Below are 21,221 nucleotides of genomic sequence, written 5' to 3' on the forward strand. Positions count from 1 at the left end.
TTAATCCTCTGAATTTCTTACTGCTATAGTCACTTAAATTCAGTCTTCTGTTGCTGTGATAATCTATTTTTGACTCTATACAGACAATACTAATTTTTTTCTCAAATTTTACTCTTTTAATTAAATTCTGTCCTCAATCTTTCAACTTATTCTGAAAACTTCCACCTAGACATTCTTCAGCTACCTAAGTCTGAGTTCATTATCCTCCACCTAAATCAACTTCTTACCCAAGCCCATCTATTTACAATAACAACACCTTGTGTGCACTGACCGAGAGTCCTCTCTGATAGTTTAATTTATCCTGCTCATTTGCCTTCAACCCCACAGTTCTCAATTTCTCTTTTCACTTTTCATTTACCACCTATCCCTTATTACTTCACACCTGGGTTATTGCAGTACCTTCTCCGATACTGTGATTTATGACAAAGAGGTATATATTTAATCTTTGGACCCTGTTCCTGGAACAAATCCCTTAAAACCCTTGGGATTGCCTATGATAAGAGTGATAAAGATATCTTTTCATATGTCAATGAAGTGACTTTTGGAAAGCCCTTAGTTAACCTCAGGTTGATGGGTGGCAGAGTAGAGGGTTAGAAGTTTAAGCACTCCCCCACCAATTTAGGGGCACAGGAGGGGGTAGAAGGGGAATCAGTTGCCAATGGCCAGTGATTTAACCAATCATCATTATGTAATGAAGCCTCCATAAAAACCCAAAAGTATGGGATTCAAGGAGCTTCTGGGTTGGTGAACACGTGGAGATTCAGGAAGAATGACATGCTTGTAGAGGGCATAGAAGCTCCATGTCCCTTCCCATATACTTTGCCCTATGCATCCTGATTTATATCCTTTTATAATAAACCAGTAATCTAAAAAGTAAAACTTTTCTTTGAGTTCTGTGAACTGCTCTAGCAAATTGTTTGAACCAAAGAAAGGAGGAGATCGTGGAAACCCCTGATGTATAGCCAGTCAGTCAGAAGTATAGGTAACAACATGGGCTTGTGATTGGCATCTGAAATGGGGAGGCGGGGGGTGGGCAGGGGGTGGTCTTATAGATTGAACCCTTAACCTGTGGGATCTGATGCTGTCTCCAGGTAGATAATGTCAGAACTGAGTTAAATTATAAGATACCCAACTGGTGTCCCAAAAAAGCCATATTGGAATTGGGTCCCAGAACCCAAAAGACCTTCTATAATTTATAGTATCTTAGTCCTTCTAGAGTAAACCCCTTTTGTCAGAGCTTGATCTCAGTAACATAGTCACAGCTCTTCTAATTCCCACAGCTGTGGACTTGTTTACCATATCGTATACTTACATACGTTATGTATATGCATTCTATTTTATAATGCTGCATTGTCAATTTTGGAGTCACTAGTCACATGTGGTCACTTTAAATTAAATTTTAATTAATCACAGTTAAATCAAATTAAAAATTCATTTCCTTTGTCTACACTAGCTGTATTTCAAGTTCTTAATAGCTGCACATGGCTAGCAGTTACTATGTCAGACAGCATGATACAAAACATTTCCATCATGGAAGAAAATCTATTGGGCTCTAGTGGCTACTCTGTGGCTTTCCAACCTCTCCGTCTGAAATGCTCCTAGTAGTTTCTAAGTGTTCTCAAGTTCTTCCTGCTTGTTCCAGTCTATATCTCTGCCCTCCCACTTTACACTAATGCCTCAGGTGGAGGATGCCTAACTTTCTCTTTCTCATTTTGCCCCTAAATGCGCAGAGCCATTGTATTGTTGGAACCTATCCAGGCCGCAGTGCCAAGGGATGGAGAAGGTAATGCGACATGAATCTGCTTACAGTGATTTATTTGCTGTGAATGCTGAGCACGCTATTGGGACTTGTTCTAAGCCTGCATATGACCCAAAGGAAGTTTCTCAAGCGTGTTTGTTGGATTTTTTTATTCAGCGAAAAATTTTTAAAAATCTATTTCCTTCTGGCTCTTAATTTCACGCAGACATTTGTCCACTGGTGCTGTCTTGGGTCCCTGTAGGCCCACAGGCAGGTTCATTGATCTCTTTCTTTTCTTTCCCTCTCCATGGTTTTTAACACAGTGCTAAGCACAGGGTGGGTTTTCACGCAGTACCTTGGGAATAGGTGGATGAAGAACTCCTGTTAAACTGAGCTGACTCTTTCACTGTCTATTGTCCAGGTCATGTGCATTAGCATTCCATTCTTAGGACCAGCTTCAAGGTAACCTTATAGCAATTTTTTATCCTACACAGCCTATAGGTGTATTCCTGCTGCTCATTTGATGGCAGGGGTATGATAACCTAATGTCCTTTGTCCCTTGCATATGGTCATTCCAGCCTAAGCAATTTTGTCATTGGCCATGTGACAGCTTCTCTAGGTTGGGCACCCTATCTTAACCACTCTATATGCCTTATAGATGACACTACTGAAATTGTGCAAGAAATAGACATGAAAGAATTGTTGCTCTTTTATTGACCTTTTTTAGTCTAAAGTCTGATGTTACTTTGATGTCGAGCCATGTCTACCAGCTTCCCAAAGGATAAACTGCCTCATGATTCATATTTCTTCCATTTTTCTGGTGCATGATTAGACAGTGGCCTGAAAATACAGCTAGAAGGTGCTTTCATCTCTGTTTCAGAGACTCATGGTAGAGCCTACCTCATGATGCTCACCTCTACCCACCCCACCACCGCTGCCAGCTCAGGAAGCTCTTTCATAATGTATCGGGATTGTTATTTGACCTGTTTTTCCTACTCTAGAAAATGTTAACTAATAATCAGTTATTACCTACTCTTTTTAAATTACAAAATATTTCAGCCATAGAGAAAAGTATAAAAATATATTCTGCATCTTCTTGCAGCTCTGCATCAAAAATTCAGTGGTGAGCTTCTAAAGACTCTCAGGTATTGAGATCCTTTTCGCGTAGGCCACCATGGAGGTTGAAAGATGTTTTGGCTAGCAAAAAGCTTTATCTTGTGCTAATGTTCAAATTCCCCCTTTTCAGTAATATTTGAAGATTTCTGCATAAAAGAGAAGATAACCTCAACAGATGCAAGACTCCGAATAAATAATAAATATATGCTGACTATACCACATATACAATAAATGAGTCAACTAGAAAACTAGCTACTTCCTCCTGTTTTCTTCTTTTGTTTTTGAGAAAGGAAACCAGAGGTTTATAGTATATATACCTAAGCAAAATGGTTTCTAATACTCAAAGTGAAACATTCATAGATACAGTTGTGCTGAGTCATCATATTTTCTTTCTTATTCTTCATCAGTGAATAAAACCAAAGTTTTGGTCCCTAAGGATGTTCAGCATCTAAGTTTCTTTGTGCTAAATGAAAAAAAAAATGTAGGTAATGTTCCTATCCTTTCAAAGAGAATGAGGGGGTGGAAATGAAGGAAGAAAGCACTGCTAAGAAGCACAGATCCTATTTTCTTGTAATGCCACTAATAATAATTTAGAAGTAGTAGCTAGAGTACAGATGCTGTATAAGCAAAAATAAATCTACACCAAATGGTTTTTAATGCTTGAAAGGTAAAAGTAATTGCAGAGTTAAAATCAGTTTACTATAAACAAATTCTCCATAGCAACGTAGTTTGCCAGAGTTCTCCCTGGAGTTTTTTGGCGTATTGCTCAGAAATGCCTCAATAGAATATATCTAATGAGATCTTTCCCATTCATCATTTTCTACTGAGAGATGCTTTTCCAAATGTAGAAATTAAAAAGTATAAATTCTTCCAAAGAAATTATTCCAATTCCAATATGAACATTACTAATAAGTCTTCTCCCAGCATGAGAAGATTATACTGACTTTTAACTAGCAAATGTGGCTCCAAAATAGCTAATCATTAGAAACCAGAGACAATCCATTTCCAAAAAGATATGGCAATTAAAGTGACTGACGTAGAATGATAAGAATCTTAAAGGAGAAAACTGCCCTCAGATGTCATTGAGTCAAATTCCCTCCCAAGGTTGGAATCTATATTATATCCCAGACAGATGGCAGCCTAGATTTCCTTTAAACACTTCAGTTTCAACGAGTTCATGCTTTGGCACAGCAGTTCTCTCTATTGTCAAATGGCTCTCTTTCTTAGAAGATTAATCCTCATCTTGAAGAGAATGTGTCTCCTGGGAACATCCACATTTTGAGTAAGGTTTTGCCCTTTGAAGCAGTACAGAATATTTTCCATTTGTTACTGTGGGAAATGACAGGTTGCGTCTAATCTTGAGGGCTCAGGACACAACTTAGCAGTAGGAGGCGAGGTTGAGATATCCCTGAGTGATTTAGGAAGAGTCAGGGCTAAGCCTACGCCTGACAAGGGCACGATATGACTCAGCAGGTTCTGACTGAGGAAAGACAGATGCTCCGAAACCATCCCTCCCTCCAAAAAAGGTTGACCATTAATTAAGGCGGCTGCGCTGGATAGGTCAGCCAATACATTTGAGTATCTTCCTTTGTAGATGTTTTAAAAATTGTTGTTTTGTGGTTTTACGTTTTTTTGTTGTTGGTGGTAGATATATAAGGAATACTTTAGTAGACCCATTTGGGAGTGCCAGCAACTATGACAGAGACAGATGTCACTGACTGTTTTTTGTCCAAGTGTTTCAGTAAGCACTTGGATTAGAAAGGTAGGGGATTTGACAACTGTGGGTTCTATCCAGCATTTTATGTTATCTTTCTTGAGTGCAGTTCATACTTTTCAGAACTGTTAAAACCCTGTGGTGCTGACATAATATGTCCCTTTTGAGGCTTTGCTTTTTCTGGCTAGGCTTCAAACCAAGGCCTTGTAGCAGCTTTATTTACATAGATAGACACCAAATGTGTCATTTTTGTCTCTCTTACTGCTACTCTTTTTTGAAAAAAAAATTTTTTTTCAATCACAACTCCACTCATAAGCATATGTATACTACTTTTTGTTTTTGTTTATGCTTGCACATAGCCTCTTCCTTCCCATGACAATTATCTTCTCTATCATTACATGCAGATTAAGGACCAGAGTTGAAGGATAAGAGGCTTCCTAAGTGTTTCTGCTGCTAGAATACTTTTTGTAGGATGCCGAATAACAGAACATAACCTTGTAACCTTTCTTCCAACCCACCCCAATCATCCCACACACCCAACTCTGTTTCTCAGCATCCAGCTCTGTGATACTTTTTTTTTCCAGCTTTACTGACAAACAAAACTTTAAGATATTTGACATGTGCCACTTGATTTGATACATGTGTATATTGTGAAAGGATGTTGATTAACATATCTATCACCTTACATATTTACCACCCTTTGTGTCTGTGAGAGAGCATTTAAGCTCTATTCTCAGCAAATTTCAAGTATAGGATATGCTGTTTTCAACTATAGTCACCATCCTTAGACCTTATTCATTTGTTAACTGAAAGTTTGTACTCTTTACTAATCTCTCCCTATTTTCTCCAAGCCCAGCCCCTGGCAACCACTTTTCTACTGTTTCTGTGAGCTGGTTTTTGGGGGGTTTTTTTTGTTGTTGTTTTGTTTTTTTAATAATATTTTTTATTATATTATGTTAGTCATCATACAGTACACCCCTAGTTCTTGATGTAAAGTTCCATGATTCATTACTTAGGTATAACACCCAGTGCACCATGCAATACGTGAGCTGTTTTTTTGTTTGTTTTTAAGAGTCCATATATAAGTGATATCATGGAGTATTTGTCTTTCTCTGTCTCGCATATTTTACTTAGCAAAATGACCTGAAAATTCATCCATGTTGTTAGAAATGACAGAATTTCCTTCTTTTAAAGGTGAATAATTTTACATGCCATATTTTCTTGTTTCATTTATCCATTGATGGACACTTAGATTGTTTCCATACCTTGGCCATTTTGAATAAGGGTGCAGTCAATGAATATGGTATTATAGATACTTTTTCAAAGTAATGGTTTTATTTCCTTTGAATATATACCCAGGATTGAGATTGCTGGATCATATGGTAATTGTATTTTTAATTTTTGGGGGAACCTTCATGCTGTTGTCCATAGTAGTTGTACTAGTTTACATTTTACAAGACTTGCCTTTCCTCCACATCCTGGCCAGCACTGGTTATGCCTTGTCTTTTTGATAATACTCATCCTATTCATTATGGTTTTGATTTGCATTTTTCTGATGATTTCTGATGATTAATGATATTGAGCACCTTTTCAGGTATTTGTTGACCATTTGCATGTCTTCTTTGAAGAGATGTCTATTCACGTCCCTTGCCTGTGTTTTTAATAGGGTTGTTTTTTTGCTATTGAGTTGTGTGAGTTCCTTGTATATTTTATATATTAACCCTAATTAGATTTGTTTTGCAAATATTTTCTCCCATGTAGTAGGTTGCCTTTTCATTATGCTGATGGTTTCCTTTGCTGAACAGAAGCTTTTAATTTTGATGTGGTCCCACTTGTTTGCTTTTTCTTTTGCTGTCTTTGCTTTTGATATTAAATCCAAAAAATCACTGCAAAACCAATGTCAAAGAGCTTACTCCCCAAACTTTCTTCATGGTGTTTTACAGTTTCAAGCCTTACAGTCAGGTCTTTAATTCCTTTTGTGTTGATTTCTGTGTATGGTGTAAGATGGGAGTCCAGTTTCATTCTTCTGCACATGGCAATCCAATTTTCCCAAAATTGTTTATTGAAGAGACTCTCCTTTCCCCAGTGTATATTTTTGGCTCCTTTGTCAAAAATTAATTGACTATGTATGCATGGGATTATTTCTAGGTTTTCAATTTTTTTCATTGGTGTATAGGTCTGCTTTTATGGCAGTACCGTACTATTTTGATTACTATAACTTTGTAATGTAGTTTAAAATCAGGAAGTGTGATCCCTCCAGTTTTGTTCTTTCTCAAGATTGCTTTGGTTATTGTGGTCTTTTGTGGTTCCATACAAATTTTAGAATTTTTTTTTATTTCTGTGAAAAATACCATTGAAATTTTTATAGAGATTTCATTGAATCGATAGATGACTTTCAACCTAAATTGTGATTTATGATGCCAAGTTCAAGAGTAATGGGAGAATAAGATCACTGCAAGATGTAAATGAACCATTTACATTCAGAGATTATTGAGGATTCTATAGAGCTAACATTTAAACATTGATTTATTTTATCCTTAAAGCAGAGACAAAAACAGTTTATATTTTGTCTCTTGATCAGAAAATGAAGCTTTCAGTTTGCATTTTAGTATTAAGTATTGTTACTACTCTAATAGCCTGTAGGCTTTTCTCTCCTCTTCTCTACTTGTCAATACCTGTTTTAGACCTGTTCTACTCTGTGTATTTTTCTCTATATTAAAAAGATTATAGGCTATGCTTTCACATATAATCGGTAGTAGCTATATTTATCAAAAATCTTGTTAACTCTCCAGTTAGACAGCTGTCAGCCTACATTCAGCATTGTTCTGTGAAACATCTGAGGGACGACTTGATACAGGCATTTAATACTTTACTATAAAAGGTTTATACAGTTTTCACTGAGCCATTTAATTGTTTCTAAGTTAGAATTTTACTTTTTTACATTATACATTTTCTCTACTTCTGTAATTACTAGATGACCAGACACACATACAGGAATATCTTTTCCATTGCTAGGTTTATTCTGGGAACTGTGATCAAAAAGGAAATTCATATTGCTTTTTAGTTTATAGCATACTTTTAATTTCTCATCTATTAGGATTTATTAGATGCTCCAACCACAAACACAACTCAACTCACTTTCTGCAACTGGCTATCTTTAAATAAATACATATCCTGATGGTCATACCAAAAGTATTTATGTATGTGTCTGATACCTCCCCAGTGTTCCCATGGTTAAAGAGCATGTCAACATTTATCTTGGTGTCCCCAGCACACAGGGTAAGGATGCAGTTGATGTTTGTTGAATAAACTAATCCATTTTGAAGCAATCCTGTGCCTTTGACAATTATATATGTTAGATTTGAAGGATAATCACCTGAACTTGTTTGGTTTTCTGAAGCACTCTTCTATTATCCCATTTATTTGAGGGGTTATGTATTTGCTCCTTTTATATGGACAGAGAATTCTCAAATTTCTTTATAAAATATTTTTCCTGTCCTACCTACCTTCCTCCATTATTATGACAACTGTAAGTAAACTATCATTTTTGAAATCTGGCCAGAACAATCATCTATACAACCATTCCCACCTAAAATGTAGATGGCTCTCTGTCTTGATTTAAAATAGCTACCCTTCCAATCCACTGCCAGCTATCGTTTTCATAATTGCTACTAAAAAGAGTCTTTGAGAACTAGTGTCTATTTTATTGTGGCATTCAAAAGGAGCAAGAGGCCAGCTGTAATAATCTTTGCTTTTATAACAAATATCCAGATCGATCTGCCTTACATAATAAAACGCTCTTACTTAGTGGCAACTCTTTCTCTTTTAGAGCCACATTAACACTGCATTTGACAGAACAGAGTCACATTTTCAGATGGCTTCATTTTACTATTCAAGTTTGTGCAGAATTTTTTCCTGACATGAGTTCTCTTGAATGTTTACTTCCTGCCAAAGAAATACAATCTCATTGTCTAAGAATTTACTCAGTGGACAGACTAGAGAGCAGAGGAAACATCAACCTTGTACAATGTGTTTCATGCTTAAAATGTAGCCCAGGAGTCTACAAATAAATAAAACAGCAGCTGTCCACTGACCCAGCAGGCAGAGTGCACCAGTCATAATATAGTCCACAATAGCTCAAAACCTTGAGAATATTGTTTATTTTAAATAGTTAACTCTCTGTTGTTCCTGGTAATGGAAGGCAAAGAGGAACATGGCTCACTGAGTTGAGAATGTAATGTTAAAGGATTCATGTTTACCATTAGTTTGAAATGTGCTCCTATTATATTATTTTTCTGGAGTTATTTTCAAATAGGAAAACTCATATTTTAGTTTTTGTATTTCTCTTCACTGCTAAAGACTTTAAATCTAAGGCTTAAAATTAATAATTATGGAAATGATCAGAGTAGTAACAGCAGGGGAAAGCAATGGCAATGACAGTTAAGATGAACATCATTTTAGGTTTATCAAGCCAATTTCCAATTTCAATAATGGCATTAGTTTCTTATTGCTGCTGTAACAAATTACCTTAAAATTAGTGGCTTAATCAATAAAAAATTATTATCTTATAGTTCTAGAGGTCAGAAGTCTTATATGAGTCTTATTGGGATAAAATCAAAGTGTTGGCAGGGCTTCGTTACTTATTGGAGGCTCTAGCAGAGTTTCCTTGCCTTTTTCAGGCTCTAGAAGCAGCCCTTATTACTGGACCCATGGCCCTTTCCTTTGTCTTTAAAGCCAACAATAGTGGGTTGAGTCTCTTTCACATACCATCACTCTGACCTCCTCTTCTGTCCTCCTTTCCACTTTTAAGAACTTTTGATTACATTGGGAAAACCCAGATTACCCAAGATAGTCTATTTTAAGGTCATCTGATTAACAACTTTAATTCCATCTGCAAACTTGATTTCCCTCTGCTGTGTAGCCTAACGTATTCACAGGTTCTAAGGATTAGCACGTGGACTTGGGGTCCATTATTCTACCTACCATAATAATAAAAAAAGATCACATTTCAAACTACACATATGCTTTTTATTTTTATCTTTTCTAATATATTATCTTTTCACTAGATGGACCCTAGCTTTTATCTAGCTATAGAGGAAATTAGAAATTTTAGAGTGTTGAAGAACGGCTTTTTAAAAATACACCTTCTGACATTCAAAGATGGAACTGTTGAAAAGAATTTGTAGAAAAAAATTTTGACTCTTCCTTTAGTGTATCAAGGTCCAAGTCTAGAAGAGCTACCCCAAGAGCATTCTCTCATATTACAGAGAAGATATTCCTTCTCTCTATTGCAGAAAAGCCATAGGTTTATTGCTATAGAGTAGAAGTTTATAAAATAGGAGAAGTCTAAGAAAAGTTTCTCATTCCCCAGACCCAGGTGAGGTTGGAAAGAAAAGAAAAGATAGGATGCAAAAATGTGGAGAGAAGATGGCACAAAGTCACAGAGGGAGGTATAGGGAGCCAAACTCAAGTGTCATCATCTACAGGCACCACTGAGCTCTTGAGAAGGACATGGATTTGGATTATACCAACCGCAGGTGGTCAGGGGACCCGGCCCAGTGACCTGAGTAGCCAAGGCATATTGTGCCTAAGGATTCTGCTCTGACAGGAGATTTTGTAAGACACATCCTTTTCTGTACATTTAATATCATCAACATGAAAGAGAGAAGAGGAAGCTAATGAAACTGAGCATCTTATCCAGAGGAGACTGAGCCTTACACAAAAGGATTAATTGGATTATCATAACAATCTGTGTTTTATTTTTTTATTTTTTTAATGTTTTTTTATTATGTTAGTCACCATACAGTACATCCTGGTTTCTGATGTAAAGTTTGATGATTCATTAGTTGCGTACAATCTGTGTTTTAAATTAAACAATACTAAAGATCATTTGGAGCTTATCATAAACCATCAAATTAGTTAGGCACAAAACAACAATTAGATTTCTGGTCACTTTACCTTCAGATATACAGAGAAAAATGTATCTCTTTTAAATCTCTAGAACTGGTTTAATCCTTATCCCAAATCCCTATCTACTGGTTGTTAGGAAGGGAGGTAGGCTGAGGATGAGACAACTTAATTTTAGATCTATTTGTTAAAACTTCTCCTGCTTTAATAATATAAGCAGTGTCTCTCTGGAGAATAAAAGTCAGCATCTCTGTGCTCTCATTTCTTAATCCTTCCTTTCCTTTCTCAACTTCTTTTCAAGATCGCGTCTACTTTAGAGGGAGAGGAAGAATGTATTGTGCTTGCTTCTCTGTTCTTCAGGAAAACAGCCCATTTTCTCTGAAGAGTGGCCTGCTGGCCTCTGATGCTATACACTATGCTTGGTCACTTTGTACTTCATACTGTTGGTTAAAATAATGCTCAGGGGAAGCAATAACCGTATTATCTCTCTTCCTGAGTCCACTTTACCCCTCAGATTGTATTGATTACAGATACCTGAGTCTCTTTCATTGAGACTCTAGAGCCAGAACCCCAGTATCTATGGAAGGGTCCTGTTTTTCTCATTACAGTAGACACAATGGGTAATTCCACTGGCTTTCAACTAAATATCTGTATCCCACTGGAATGAAGGGAAGTTCCGGAGTGCTAGCTAAAGCTCTTCTGTCCCTGGCCATACTGTTCTCCTTAATTTGATACGCATCAAGTTGGCATACAATACACTCCACAGAAGTATTCTCTGAAGTCTCTAAATATGGATCAAGAAAGGGCCTTCTGCCCTTGGGTTTTCCCTCACTTATCTTAATGCTCACCTACAGGATTTATCCTAGATGAAGGAAATAGGAATACATATCTACTACTCCATTTATCCTCTTTCTGTTACCTTTCTTCTTCTCACTGCCCCTAAGAATTTTAACTTCAATGGCTTTCTTCTTTCAAGCAGCATCCTCTTGACTTAAGCTTAATAGCAAGAAGAGTCTCTCAAATTAAATTTCAATTAATAACAACTAACTCAAAAAAACCTAAGCAAACTTGGTACACAGAGAAAGGTTAAGCCATCAGCTAATAACATGGCAAAATATGCACTTGAACATCATAAACTACTCTAAAGAGATCTCTGGACTCTGCCAGGTGTCCTTCTCTCTCATTTTCTCTCCTTTTCTATCCATACATTTTTCCTTCCCAGTAATGTCAGTTCAGTTCTTTATCGGTGTGAACTGTCTTCCACCACATGCTGGTGATTATGACATCTATCCCATTCATCATGATCATCATGCTGGGAAACACAGCCTCCTTCACTCAGCAGCTGAGTTTTATATCTTACAACATCTCCCACCAAAAAATACTGATTCATAGTTCCACTTAAAAATCTAGAAAATATCTCCTGGTCTGGCTTTGATTAAAAATCCACTGCATTTAAAATGTGGCAAGGGGGAGAGTCAAATAAAAGCATGGCTATACGGAATCCATTCCTCTAATGCGGAGCCAATCCTAGAGAAGGGAAAACCACTGTGAGAGAAGGTAGCCTAAGGTCACTGACATCATTTAAGAATTTGGATGCCCTTGGTCCCAGTTCCCTCATGGAATTTAAAGACCTTTTGAAAACGTTGCTTCCCCAAAGTGTTTAACTCATACATCCTATCTACATGAGAAATAGAAACAGTGATGGAATAGAGTGCTAGTGAATATTCCTCACCTCTTACCTTCCAGCCAAATATGATTATGCTCAGTAGGTCTATTCATGAAGGAGTTTTTCTGGATGGTCAGCATGAAACAAATGTCCAAAGGAGAATCACCTTGAGCTATTTTATTATCTCACCACAAGTTCCTTAACAGTGTGAAATTAGTATAGTGGAAGTTCCTTAGAATTTCCACTATTTAGTGTTAACAGTGAAGAAAGTTTTTCCAGTTCTCAAATACTAAAGATAATCATAAGGCCTTTGTAAATACTCTATATCAGTGATTCTCAAATACTCTATATCAGTTTCAGCATCACATATGTACTTATTAGAAATGCAAAGTGGGGAGACCCTATCCATGATCTACTAAATCAGGAACTCTGGGGTGGGGTAAGCAATCTGTTTTAACAAACTCTCCAGCAGATTTTGATGTGTGCGAACATTTGGGAACCACTGCTCGTAAGTCTATAATTGGAGCACATAAAATATATTTTCCACTGGACTATATCTTCTTGAGAATTGAGGTCCTTAGTAATATAGCATTTTGGGGATCTTTCCCTGTTTATTCGCTATCCTCAAACACCCTGCTTCCAGTTACATTGATAAGAATTCTAGCACGCAAAGATTACTTCAGAAATTCAAATCTGACTTTCTAAAGTACCTTTGAAAAACTAGTTAAAAACTTCAAGTAGCCCCTGTTTGCTTTTCTTTTTAGATTGACAGGTGTTCATTATTGGAGATTGTGTTATTATTGGAGTATTATTGTGACTGAGTCTTTATGGTATTTTACTGTAGTATTATTAGTTTATGATAATTATAGTATTGTTGAAATACTATTGAAGAATATTTCTGGCTACTTCTTTCTTGAAACCAGTGGTCTTTTGGTGTTCTTCACTGTTTTATTCTATATTTGACAGTTTTTAAATCAAAATTTATCATCATATCTTTGTTATTTAATTTCTTGTGTTTGTACTGATTTATAGAAAGAAATGGTGTTTTAGACATTTTGGAAGATGTACTTCATTGTTTCTTCTCTTACATTTGGTTTCTTACTTCAGATGATTTCCTTAGTTATTCAAAAATCTGTATTCATTCTTTTCACATGAATAAATGATTCTCAGTATTGGCATAGGAAAATTTTTAAGATTTATTTATTTATTTGTGAGAGAGACCACTCAGGGAGAAGGGGCAGAGGGAGAGGGAGAGGGAGAGAAAATCTTAAGCAGACTCTGCTCTGGGCAAAGTGGGGCTCGATGCCACAGCCCTGAGATCAGAACCTAAGCCAAAACCAAGAGTTGGACACTTAACCAACTGTGCACCTAGGCACTTTGAAAATTTTTAAATATATAGAAATATGTAGTCCTCACTCAAGGTCAAACTAAATTAGAATAATTAGTTGTTGGGGTATTATTATTGAGAATTATTATAATTTAACAATGCCCAAATGATGACAATGTATAGCTAAGATTGAGAATCGCCTACAGGTATTTTCCTTCAGATCCAAGTTCTTCATTCTTCAGAACATCGTTTCTGAGCTGGTATACTAGATCCTATTTTTTGTGTGCGTCACTAATGGATATTTTCTAGATCTTGATGATATCAGCAATATGGGTAAGATCTAGATTATGATTAATATAAGGTGCTTCTACTTAACTTTTAACTTGATATATAATGGCACCCATCAATTTCTCATATGGCATATTTCAGAAGTATGGGCAATCTTCTGACCACAACATTAAACACACCATTTACCACTAGTTTTGAATCTGGCATTTAGCTGGCCAGTTTCCCTTTCTCCCTCACACATAATAAGAAACCCTCCTGAAACAGGGTATTGATCACAAAAGAGCTTTTCTTTTTTATTGTCCTTGCAAATATTATATTACTACTGAGAATGGAAGTCAATTGCAGATGTCTTGGATTTCTATTTATAGCATATATTTCAGTAAGTTCATGGAAGGTACATAATAGGTATGCAATAAATTGTTGCAGGAGTAGCTTAATGGTTGATACATGCCAATATTGAAATCATTTTGAAATAAAGATACTTGATTCCATGAAGTTAACCTTGTATGTATTGTTTTCTTGTTTGTATAAATCCATTTGAATTAGAGAAATGGAAAAATAGTATCTGAATACACTTTTTTGACTAACACTAATATAACTTACTGATGATATTAGCAATTCATTTTAACTTCCAAATGTCAGTTTCCATATCTCTAAAATGATGATCCTTCAAAATTTCTGTAGAAGCTCTTCTGCTTTTCTTATACTACTGCTGCTCTCTTCTTCTACTCCAGACATTATAAATAATGTCGTATTATCTCAGAACCTTCCTGTTCAAAAAGAGACACATTGGAACAAGTTGTGGATGTTAGTAAATCTTTTGAGGGTAGATAGCTGTGTTACTTTGTACTGGTTACATATGCTCTAAGACCTCAGTTTTGGGGGTTTAAGTAGAAGGAATGGACAAGATAATTGCTAATTCTAAAGCCATAATGGACTTGGGTAGTAGGGCACATCCAGGATCAAAATATGATACAATGTTTCTTTGCCAAGAAGGGAAAGGCAAATCATAGTACCATGTCATAAACTCAGTGAGTTAACTGGTCTGGGTTTGATTAAATGTCCACTAACTAAAAGTTCAGAAACTAGGAGAGTGTTGAAAAAGATGACTTTTGAACAAAGAGATAGGAGTAGTTCAGATCAAATGAGATTAAATACTAATTGAAGACTAAGCGAAGGTCCTGGTACTTATAATTGTAATGCAGTGAGATTTGGAGACAGACATGAATGGACAAGGTTTTACCATTGGTGTGTGTGCCTTTTATGTTTACATGGTTAATCTGTGTACAGTAAAGTATTCAAATTTCAGGTGTACGCCTTGGTTGATTTTTACATGTGTATGTTTCCATTCACCTATTTAAGCATCTCTCAGACCAGGATTTCACCTCAGGAGCTTCCCTCATGCTCCCTAGCAGTCAATAACACCCTCCCCAGGGTTAACAACTATTCTGATTTCTATCTAAATAGATTAGGTTTCCATGTTCTTAAACTTCATGCAAATGGAATCATACAGTATGTATTCTTTTGTGTCTTTTTTCCCTCAACAAAATTTTTCTGAGCTTTGTCCATGCTGCTATGTATAATAGTAGTTTGCATGTTTTTATTGCTGAGTTGTATTCCATTGTGTAAGTATTGTAAAATTTGTTTATGCAGTCTCCTGTTGGTGTACCTTTGAGTTGTTTTCATTTTTTTTTCTATTAAGTTTTTGAATAAAACTGCTATGAATATTTTACACATGAATTTTGGTAGGTATATGCATTGTTTCTCTTGGATAGGAGTGGAAATGCTGGCACAATTGCTGGCTTTTTCTTTTTAATATTTATTTTCTCTTTAATATTTTCCTTTAATATCTCTTTATATTTCTCTTTAATATGTTTAACCAAATAGTTCTCCAAAATGATTGAACTAATTTACATTTCCACTATCAATGTATGAGAATTTAGTTATTCAGTATCCTTACCATTAATTATGCCTGTCAGTATTTTTAATGTTAATCATTCTAGTGGATGTATAGTGCTCTGGTGACTAATGATGTTGACCAACTTGTCAACCTTTATCGGCCATATGGATATCTTATTTTGTATATTATTGGCTGAAGCCTTCTTCCTATCATTTTAAATCATTTTTATATTTTTCTTGCTATGTAGGATTTTTTTTTACATGTATTCTAGATAAGTCATTTGTCGGATTGTGTTTTGCATATTTGCATTCTTTTTTTAAAGACTTTATTTATTTGAGAGAGAAACAGAGACTGAGAGAGAGAACATGAGCAGGGTGAGGGGCATAGGGAGAAGCAGACTCCCTGCTGAGCAGGGATCCCGATGCCATGCAGGGGTGGTTGCGGGACTCCAGAATCATGATCTGAACCAAAAGCAGATGCTTAACTGACGGAGCCACCCACACATCCCTTGCATATTTGCATCCTTTTTTTAAAAAATGATTTTTATTTATTTATTCGACAGAGATCGAGACAGCCAGAGAGAGAGGGAACACAAGCAGGGGGAGTGGGAGAGGAAGAAGCAGGCTCCCAGCAGAGGAGCCTGATGTGGGACTCGATCCCAGAATGCTGGGATCACGCCCTGAGCCAAAGGCAGACACTAATGACTGTGCCACCCAGGCGCCCCAGGTCTTGCTTTTTTATCCGTTCTCTCATACCGTCTCTTTTGATTGTAGCGTTTAGTCCATTTACATTCACAGTAATTATTCATAGATATGTACTTACTGCCATTTTGTTACTTATTTTATGGTTGTTTCTGTAGTTCTCCTCTGTTCTTTCTGCTCTTGCTCTCCTCCTGGTTTGTTGGCTTTCTTTAGTGATATACTTGGATTCCTTTTCCTTTATTTTCTGCATATCTATTCCTCTTTTTATTTGTGGTTAACATTAGGTTTATACATGACATCTTATGCATATAGCAGTCTGTATGAAGTTGATGGTTGCTGAAGTTAGAACCCATTCTAAAAGCATTACATTTTTACTCTTCTCCTCCCACCCCCATCATGTTTTAGGTGTATAGTGTCATACTTTAAACCTTTTATTCTGTGAATCCCTTAAATGATTTTTATAAATATTCTTAATTTTACTACTTTTGTGCTTCCTACTCTTCTTACTCCTGCTTATAATGTTATCTTTCCACTCAGAGTCCCTTTTAACATTTCTTATGAGGCTGGTTAGTGATGAATTCCTTTAACTTTTGTTTGTCTGGGAAACTATCTCTCCTTCTATTCTGAATAATAGCCTTGCTGGTTAGAGTATTCTTGGTTGCAGTTTGTTTGTTTGTTTTCTTTCAGCACTTTTAATATATCATGCTACTCCCTTCTGGCCTGCAGTGCTTATGCTGAAAAAAAACAGATACTGGCCTTGTGGGATTTCCCTTGTATGTAACTATTTTCTTTTGCTGCATTTGAAAGTCTCTCTATATTACTGCTTTTTGCCATTTTAATTTATATGCGACTTGGTACGGACCTCCTTGGGTTGATTTTCTTGGGAGCTCTATGTGTCTCTTGGATCTAGATTTTCATTTCATTCCCCAGATTTGGGAAATTCTCAGCTATTAATTCTTCAAATAAATATTATGCCCCCTTTTCTCTCTGTTCTCCTTCTGGGATCCCTATAATGTTAATGTCATTATGCTTGATGGTATTGTTGAGGTCCCTTAATATACTATTTTCATTTTTTATTATTCTTTCTTCTCTCTCCTGCTCAGCTTTATTACTTTCCATTACTCTGCACTCCAGGTCACTGATTCATTCTTCTGCTTCCTCATTCTACAATTTATTCCTTCTAGTGTATTTTTAATTTCAGATACTGAGTTTTTTATCTTTGAATGGTTCTTTTTTCTTTGTATTCCTGAAGCCATTCGTGAATGGTATTTTAAAAATTTCATTATCATGTTAAGTTGTTTCAGTGTCATTTTAAATATATAAGTCCCTTTGTTAAAAATGGAAATTTTTACCTTTTTTCTTATTGTAAACATAATACATGTTTATTGTAGAAATTTTGAAAATCACAGAAGGGTGGGAACCCATCTTAAGATGATCCCCAGTAGTCTCTGCTTTCTAGTAATCAAGCCCTTGAGTTGGGCAAGACTTGTGCTTTGCTTTTAATCAGTAGAATATGGCAAAAATGAAAATTTCATTCCCATGATTATGTTACATTCCATAAGAGTCCATCTTTTCTCCCCACAAACAAAACTCCAGGTCCGGATGGCTTCAGTGGTAAATTCTGTTGTCATTTTAGTCCCTATTTCATTTTTTTCTGCTCTAATATTTGTTATTTCTTTCTATTATCTTTGGGTTTCATTTGTTCTCATTTTTTTATTCTTTGAGGTTTTAAGTTAGTTTGAGACTTATCTTGTTTCTTGAGATAGGCATTTTTAGCTATGATCTTCCCTCTTAGAACTACTTTTGTTACATCCTATAAATTTTGTTATGTTACATTCCCATTGTCATTTGTCTCAAGATTTTTTTTTTATTTCTCTTTTAATTTATTCTTTTACTCATTGGTTGTTTAGTAGCATGTTGTTTAATCTCCATATTAAACATTTGAGAATGTTCCAGTTTTCTTCATGGAATTAATTTGCAGCTTCATACCATTGTGGTCATATAGATGCTTGATATGATTTTATTCCTCTTAAATTTATTAAGGCTTCTTTTGATCTTTATTAAGACTTTTTTGATCTGTCTCAGAAAATATTCCATGTGCACTTAAGAAGAATGTGTATTCTGTTGCTTTTGGATGGAATGTTCTATAGATACATGCTAAGTCCATCTGGTCTGATGTGTCATTTAAGCTGATTTTTCCTTATTGGTTTTCTGTCTGGTTGATCTATCTATTAATGCAAGTGAAATGTTAAGAAATGTCTAATTGGTGGTAGCAGCAACTATTCTTTTCAGGAAATGAGTCTATGATGTGGGGAAATAGTGATTATATAATATTATAAAAAGGAAATGCAGTGTCAAAAATCACATCTAAAATATATTTTTAGCTATACAAAATTGATTAAGCCAATAGATAAATAGATAAGTGACAGATAGAAATACAGATTGCTAGACAGATAGATGGATTAGAAAGAACAGTATCAAAATGCTAACAATAGCAATTTTTTAAAGATTTTTCTATTATTCTTCATGCCTATCTTTTCAAAAATTTTCTGCTTGTATATCTTATATCCCAAAGTTCAAACTATCTGAAAAAGAAATGATCATCAGAACAAATATTCTATAAAAAAGGAAATCATGAAAACATATTAGGTTCTTTTAGGACAATTATGTATTTTTATTTGAGTAGAGAATTTGCCAAATATTATCTCCATTGATACCCATCTTTACAGGAAGACCACTAATTACATGGCACTAGCCTGTGATAAAAATATAATGAAGGAATAATAATAAGATATATTTTTCTGGTTGTGCTCTCTGTTCTGTGAATTTCTAACCCTTCTACTTCCTGCCAGTTAATTCTGAAATTTTCCAAAAAGAAAATATTTATTCTCTTCAGTAGTCAGTATGCACTACCTTCCTCAGCTTGCTGTAAGTGTGTCAGCAAATGAGGCAACCAGTCCTGCTACAAAACTCTATAAGCACTCATGCCCTAGCAGAGCTTCTGAAGTTGCCAGAAAGCCCCATGGAGGTGGCAGAACCAAATCCCTCTTGCTGTCACTTCCATTCTACGTGAAACCATCATGACCCAGTTCAGGCTTTAAAAACCAATCGACCCTATTGCATTTGGGAATTCTAGGACAAATATAACTTTAGCGGTCATGCAAAGACCCCTGCAACAATATAACCTTCAATTTGTATAGACTTTGAAGATATACAGCATGCTTTCACAGATATTGTCTTGCTTTATTTCTATGAAAATCTTTAGTAGGCATTAAAATGTGTTGCTTAATATTATTCTTTCCATCCTCTATATAAGCAAAATGAGGCCCTTTGCAATTACAGTCAGTTCAAGGACATGCATCTAGCAAGTGGTAGAGCCAAAACTCAAATAAGCAGCCAAGCCCAAGATTGTTCGTTATGCTCTTTCCATAAAAATATTGTGCGGTATAGCCACAAGCATCAAATTCTATGTATTATTTAAAGACCATTGTGATTATGCATGTTTCATAAACTGGTACTGTTAAACAATTCCTAAGAGGAGGCAGGAAATGTTAAAATTATTATTTTCAAAATAACTCTTTCCATTGAAAAGTTCTGCTTTTCACAGTCTCTCATTGGAAAAGATGTATCAGTGTCAGGTATTTTTAAAATGCAAAATACATACCATGAAAAGGGACTGTTTGGAATGTTAAGCTCTAGAGCATCAACCAAATTGCTGACGTAAGTGTTAAAAATAATTAACAACATCAAAATATTACCAATTAAGTTGAAATTTTCAAATAGTATTCGCTTGTGTTAGTAAGAAAAAACAGCAAAATATATGTGATTCATTTGGAATAATATCTAAGGAAAGATGAATTAAGTAATCCTTTTATTAAATACAAATTCAACACCATGCAATACAAATAAATGCCTATCAGAACAATTACATATTTTTAATTGAAATATTTCTATGAGAAACATTGTTTTCTTTGTTATTCAGAATAAAGACATTTTTTCTTCAGGATTCACAGGAGAAAAAGTCACAAGCACATAACCAACTACAGATCTTTACCATAGGACTAATAATGTAATTCCTACATATTTGTATCATTTTCTCCTAATTTATTTTAAAAAGCAAAAGAAAGATAATTCAAATGATACGTAATTTATTTTTAATTTTAAATATAGTAACTCAATTCATAAAACTTTAGAAGATAGAGCACTCAAAGGTAACTGTCATGAAATGTTTCTCTCTCTTTACTCTGTCCTTGCTCTGATCAGTGGATTCTTTTGGTCTCACTTTAAAGCCTACTTGGAAATATTACTGCCTTCATAGGATCAGGCAAAAATACTGATTCTTTATAATAGTGGACCATTAGAGGTTTTTTCATCATGTGACCCTCTGTCCTATATACTCTTGATTTCTTATAGCAAACAACATCCTTCTATTTCAGTTCATGTTAAGTTGTGTAGAATACCACCCTACTTCTGGAGTGGGGCAGGTAACTCAGTCTGGCCAAACAGCACCTCTGTTGTCCTATGTCACAGTGACTGGCTGGTGGTAGGCATATGACTGGCCCTCTGCAGACCTATCAAAATGATGTATGTCTTATATGGAAGCAATTCAAATTAGAATTTTTGAAAGTTTTTCATTTTAGTCTCTTTCTTTTCGCCCTTTCTCCTGATATTCCAAGAGATGAGCTGGGTCATTGATGTGATCTTTAGCCTGGGTTTTTCTATCAAAATTATTTTCCTCTAGAGTAGAGATTCCTGTTCCATACAGGGCTTGATTTCATGTCCAGTTCAATTATTTCCAGTTTAGAAATACTCCTGAGCAGGAGTCCTTACACACCAAATGCCTTGGTGCATGTAATTAGGTAAA

Source organism: Ursus arctos, unplaced genomic scaffold (assembly GCF_023065955.2).
Source record: "Ursus arctos isolate Adak ecotype North America unplaced genomic scaffold, UrsArc2.0 scaffold_1, whole genome shotgun sequence".
In the NCBI taxonomy this organism is placed as follows: Eukaryota; Metazoa; Chordata; class Mammalia; order Carnivora; family Ursidae; genus Ursus; species Ursus arctos.